Here is a 7,095-nt window from a genome sequence, read left to right as displayed (position 1 = left end):
AAAAAACTTGAACCTTTTCCCAAACTTGACACAAAAACATGAGCATAAATGGTCATTAAATTATAACAGGGTATCGACACCACCTACTTGGTCCCTCAGCCTTACCAGTTTGAACCTAACAATCTTAACTGTAAAATGCCATAACTTGTTTGAAGAATTAACACCTAATAGGTAAAGAATAAGCATTCACAAAATCATTGTACTGGATGTGTGTTTTCACGATAGGTTGATCAGTAATACATACCTCCCATATATGAAATGGTTTCATCTGTAAGTAATTTATTTCTCCAAACCCATCTTTACTCTAGCCTTTAATGCTGGTCGGGCAAAAATGGATCCAGTTTCACTTCCTTTTATCTACAAACAAGAGAAATACATTTGATGTCAAATAGGAGAAGAAGAAAAGACCATTACAAAAGGGTAACACAAAATTGAGAAAATCAACAGATGACCAATCTGATGCAATAGATTGCCATCTTCTCAACCGATGAGGCATCCGTTGTAACAGATGAATGACATGTTGCAACAGAGGAGTCATCTATTGGAATAAATCAAACCAACCTTTCTACTGGTTTGATTTCTTCAAATAGTTGCTCCATCTGTACAATAGGTTAATACAAAATTGAGTGAATCAACAGATGACCAATCTGATACAATAGATTACCTATCTGTTCAATCGATGAGACATTTTGCCATAGATATAAAAATAATAGCTAGTTCATTCAAAACTTAAAAGTCACATTTCCTTCAATTTTCTCAATAAATAGGAAAATGGTGACGGGTAAATCATCAATAGCAACAAATATAAATATCTAATTTAAATGACATACAAAGAAGAAGACGAGATAGAAAGAGAAATAGTGAACCATACCTACAATGTGAAAAAAGCAAAGGGATCAGAACATCCAGTTCAGTCGAGAAAAGATATTGATCGGTTCAGATTCGAAAGGATCCTCATTCGAAACAAGAGAGAAAAAAGAGGCAAAAAGAAAAGAAAGAGAATTGTAAATAAAGAAGAAAGAGTGATGGATGAGTTTAGTTGTCTTGAGTCTTACTTATGTTATGGCTGAACGAGAGAGTATTCTTCTAGATATGGGTTTTAAATATTCATTAACAACTTTTGACTTTTGAGGGGCACGAGGAGACTATGATATTAAAAAGACCAGATAAGACTACTCGCTCAGGAGATTTTTGAGTTATCCAAGTAATATTTTTTTACCGCCTTAGTATTTTAAATTTTTTTTTATCTCGGACAGGAAATACCTGAATTGCTTTTAAAAAAAAGGGTCTTAAAACATCTAAGTGCAACAGATAACAATTTATGTTTGAAAATTTCCAAAGCTCGATCATCCATCACAACAGATGCGTAATATTTTACAACAGATGACTTAATCTGTTTGATTAATTCTAATAGAAAATACATATGTTGCAACATGTTGAACATTTCCTTTTATACAATTTTAATTAATTTCACATGTTAGACTAATACCTTTAGGGGTCGTTTGGTAGAGTGTATTGTAAAATATAATGCATGCATTAGTTAATGTGTATTGCTAGTACCTTGTTTGGTACGACTTTTTGCCTATGTATAACTAATGCAAGCATTAGTTTTACACTCTATTGTGTATTGAAGTGTGTATTAGTAAATACGCTTTATTTCCTATGTATTAGTAATACAAAGACTTTAAACACATGCATTAACTTATTAAATGACCTTAATACCCCTCAATTTCCCTCTCAAAATATGTCACCATTCCTTTTCCCACCATTTTAATTTGCACTAGTGAATCTTTTCAATTTCACAATTTCTTTTCCCACTATTTGAATTTACAAAAATGAATGGTTGATTTAAATAACTATAACATATTTTTTCTTTGCTTCGAGAGTCTTTAAAAAGATTTTTTAAAAAAAATTGAGACCATTTTTTAATTTTACGTCTTATATTTTATTTTTGTTTCGACTATGTCAATCCGTCGACGTAATATTTTTGCCCAAAGACGAAGGTCTTGCAATTAATCCTAAACCTCAATATAATAGTTCAAGAATATTAATTATGTTTGAAATAATAAAAGAACTTTGTTGAAAAAAAGTGTACAAAATCAAAGAGGGGTATTTTGTAAACAAAAATTCTTTTATAGAAATTATGTAAGATGTATTATTTCTTATACATGAAACCAAATAATGTATAAGAAATAATACATGCATAACTAATACAAACATAAATAAAACAAGTATTACTAATACACTATATTTTGCATTGTTCTTATACACTCTGCCAAACGACCCCTAACTGATTAATCTAGGACCAGGAGTGAGATCTCATAGGGTCAACTACAACTTCAATTGAGTCTTTTGGCAATTGATGATGAGACGATATTGTGTTCCTCCCGACCAGAGTCGTTGATTGATCACTCTGAGCTGAACCGATTCTTACTACCTCATATAATAGACCAATACCTTAATTGATTAATCTAGGGCCAGGGGTGAGTTCTCATAGGGTAAAATATAGCTTCAATTGAGTCTTTTAGCAATTTAATGAAGAGACGGTATTGCGTTCCTCCCGACCAGAGTCGTCGATAGATCACTCTGAGTGAACCGATTCTTACTACCTCATATGTTAGACCAATACCTTAAATTGATTAATCTAGGACCAGGGATGAGTTCTCATAGGGTCAACTGCAACTTCTATTAAGTCTTTTGGAAATTGAATGATGAGAAGGTATTGCGTTCCTCCCGACGAGAGTCGTCGATCGATCACTCTAAGATGAATCGATTCTTACGACCTCATATGTTAGACAATACCTTAATTGATTAATCTTGGACCAGGGGTGAGTTCTCATTGGGTCAACTACAATAGATGACAACCATTATTTGATAATTTACAACAGATGGGTAATATATCGCAACAAATTACTTAATCTGTTTGATAATTTGCAACAGATGAGATCTGATGCAACAGGTTGAACATTTATTTTTATACAATTTTAATTGAGTTCATATACCTAAATTGATTAATCTAGGACCAAGGGTGAGTAAGTTCATAGGGTCAACTACAACTTTAATTGAGTTTTTTGACAATTGCATGATGAGAGGGTTAAAAATTACGCATATCTTGTATAATTTTAAAAAATAATTAAAATCAATTCGGACCAAATTAACATTTTTAAAACTTGTCATTCTTTTCCAAAATACAAATCAACCCATATCCATTTGGGAGAAAAACGTTTCATCATTTCAAATCTCGAGTTCTCACTCTTTTCTCTTTCTCACTCAATTATACAGTACAGAAAACACCTAAAACTACTTTACAAATTGCTCTACCCTTCACAACAGATTAATTTTCTTCTTATTTTCGACCACAATGGTGTTATTTTTGACTTCATTCTTGCTTGTATCAGTTGTTTTCTCTGTCTTCGTAGGTAACAGAGTTTGAGAAGAGTTCTATATTTGTTATTTTTTTCTAAAAATAAGAGCTTTTAAGTTAATGATGAAAAAAAACTTTAAGTTGTATTATCTTTGAGAATGAGTTTACAATTTTGAGTTTTGTAGTTTCTGTTGTAGTGTTCCATTGACTGTCGTGGTATTATTGGATGGTGTTTGTGGTGGTGGTCATTGTCGTGGTGGAACTGATGGTGACTGTTGGTGGCATTGATTTATGGTGTTTGTGGTTGCTAGCGGTATTCGTGGTGTTTGTGGCATTAGTTGGTGGTATTTGTGGTGGTGGTGGCTGTTGGTGTGTCGTTATTGGTGGTATTTGTAATGTATTTTTTTAAATTTATGCATACATCAATTGTAATGTAATTTTTATTTTTTTGTTGTTTGTAGGTAAAACATGTCTCCTAAAAGAAAAGAAAATGAAAGTGAATCATCGTCTGACCACCCCCCAAAAAAGGCTACAGTATAGAGGGATTCGGAGGAACTTCCTGAACAATCTCAGTCAGGGAAACAAAGTAAACTTGAGGAGAGATATGAAAAAAATATTGAGGGAGGTGGACAAAGGTCTGTAGATGGTGATGAAGAAAATGAAAGTAAGAAGGAGGAGGAATTAAAGAGTGAGAAAGAGGATGATCATCAACATGATGATAATGGATCACCAATGGGGCGTGAATTAATATCGATATCCTAGCATGATCCTATCAAAACTTTTAGTATTGACAAGTTTCAAGTTGCGATGCTGATAAATCATAAAAATGCAGAAGAAAAACTAACTGGTGAAATTGTACTTAAATGTTAGATGGGGAGTAAATTTATTTATTTTTAGGAAAATTATGAAGGATAAAAACACAAATGGACTTTTTAAAAAGAGCTACTTTGGACGTTTTCTTGAGCTGGCTAAGGACGCCTCTGCCCATTTTCTAATGAGGATGGTATATAGTATTCTTAAGTGCAGGATCGAGTACGGGGGGATGATAAAGATTCAAAGGAGGGGGCAACAAAAAGATGGATGAAATCTGGATCAAATACTGCAGCATGCCTATTTATTTTGGCTTGTAAGAGTTTGCCATAGTGACAGTCTTGAGATGCCATCATCTAGAAGAACTACCTATCGCCAAGGGAACACCCCGCAAAAGATCCAAGGCAAGAAAACGCAAGGATAAAATAGATGGGTTGTTTGACATTGCTTGATGTGGCTACAAAGCATCAAATTTGTTGACAGATCTCATGGATAAAACCATACCAAAGTAGTACAAGGAGCAATTATGCTTAGTTTGGTTTTCCCATTCGGTTATATTGGTAAGAGACGTCAATAAGGTCATAGAATATGATTTGTTGGTGCGTGCTGAGGATTTTGATAAATTCAATAATTATCCTTGGGGATATGACGGCTTCTACTTGGCTGTCCAATATTTACTGACAAAGCTATCCTCAGGGATGACCATATTATACGGCTTTTCTTGGGCTTTCATGGTAAAATTATTCACTATTTTAACTCATCCATTAAGTTATATTGAATATAGTTAGTTATTATGACTTTTTTTCGCTTGCTTCCTATTTATATTTTTTAGGCTTAGGCATTTGAAGCCATTTCTCCCCTATGAAAGAAGGTAATGGATTACCCGGATGAAGTTTCTCATTCAAGGATGTTTAGGTGGTTGGCTGCAAAGAGAAACACCAAAATTAAGAAGGCTGATCTCTTTAACCCTCCAAATGATGCAGTACGTCTTCTTCAAGTAAAATAATGTTACTCAATGAAAGATATTGAACAGATGTTATATAAGGTGCAACAGATGTTATATCTGATGTACCAGATGAGACATCTGTTGCGACAGATTACCTGTCCTGTGCCAACCGGTACAACAAATGGATAATCTGTTGCGACAGATGATTGATATTTTGCATCAGATTACCCATCTATTGCTTTGGTTCTCTGAACCCAACTCTTAACAGATTAATCATCTACTACAAATTATGCAACAAATATTTAATCTGATGTAACATATTGTTAATACACATACAGATCATCTTTTGCATAACATATAACCCAATAGATTACCCGTCTTGTACAACTGGTGCAACAAATTGGTAATCTGTTGCGATAGATGATTAATATTTTGCATCAGATTATCCATGTATTGCTCTGGTTCTCTAAATCTGACTAAAATAGATTTTAACCATCTACTGTAAATTATGCAACAGATGGGTAATCTGATGCAACATATTGTTAATCTGTTGTAGAAGTTGACTGTTAAAAAGTTAACCCAACTGTGAAAATTATTATATTATATGATTTAAATGCATCTGTCTTTCTTTTAGGTTGAGCATCCATGGATCGTGCCTATTGAGGAGAAGTCATTGATGACTTCTTATATTACTCTAGGTCATATTGATACTATAGCAGGCCCAACGGTACAGTTAATATGGAAGGAATTGTCTGGAGCAACAACCATAAGAAGAGAAGTTAGGCAAGGTTAGCCTAATGTTGAGGCTCTTCATGGCCAACCTACTAAGGTAGATCTGGGTGCTTCTTCTGGTAGAGTTGTTGGTGTTGGTGGTAGGCATGCTGATGCTGCTACCACTTATGATGATGAGCATGTTGATGCTCAAGAAAAAATAAATATGTTTGAAAACACCCCTTTTCACCTTTACATAAGTCCCTCTCACCCCTCTTCACCCTCGTGTTCTCGTTGCAAATGCGAAGAGTGCAAGGACAACCAGGATAAACTCTTTGAAAAAGTAGAGGCTATCTCTAAAGCTATCGAGGAATTCAAATCCAAGAGGGATGTCATACCATCCGATAAGTTAAGGGAGCGATACACTCCCACAGTGTTGGTTAGGAGGAAGAAAAGAGCAATAACCGACATACTCTCCTGTCGGAAATAAAAAATAATTACAAGTCCTCCCTCTCAAAATGATGTTGAAGTTCAAGGGCCATTCAAGAAGGTGGACATATAAGCGGAACTTGGCGCCAAAGAGAAGAGGGATCTGCGATAGGCCAAGAATGCCAAGCCAGGCACACCAGATTACCCCAAGCCTCTCTTCCCCCCCCCCCCCCCCCCCCCCCCCCCCCAAAAAAATAAAACTTCCAGACTATGACAGATATGCGTATGTGTTATGAGGACAAGGCAAGTTTACTTTTCCTAACCTATCCTTCTAATCTAATCTAGCCCATGAAGAAGAAGATATGCAATAGATGTGAAATTTGTTGCAACAGTTGGATATTCTGGTGCAACTGGTAGTGGTTCTATTGCAAGTTACTATCCATCTATTACATAAGTTGCGTTGGATTGTTAATTCAGAGAACCCTATGCAATAGATGGACCATCTTTACAATTACTAAACTATTTAAAAATTATCTTCTTATATCACAACATGTTGACAAAATTCTCTACCTCATGAGGAAAAGGCAATTAACGTACCCGAAAGCTTATGACGCTGCCGATAGAATAATGGACCTTGACTTCTGTAGAAAGCTCAAGGATAAGTACGATCAACTCAATTCTGAAGTGCGTGGCACGAGACTTGATTTCTTAGTTTCTACGTTGGACTTGAAGGATGAAAAAATAATAAAATATGTTAGAGAGGAGAGACCAAATCCATACGGTAAGAGCTGTACCAAGGCAAAGAGGATTCTTACAGTCATTAGCATGAACAACA

This window comes from Capsicum annuum, chromosome 4 (assembly GCF_002878395.1).
Source record: "Capsicum annuum cultivar UCD-10X-F1 chromosome 4, UCD10Xv1.1, whole genome shotgun sequence".
Lineage (NCBI taxonomy): Eukaryota > Viridiplantae > Streptophyta > Magnoliopsida > Solanales > Solanaceae > Capsicum > Capsicum annuum.
The sequence above is the reverse complement of the archived record's forward strand: the minus strand, read 5'-3'. Positions refer to the sequence as shown.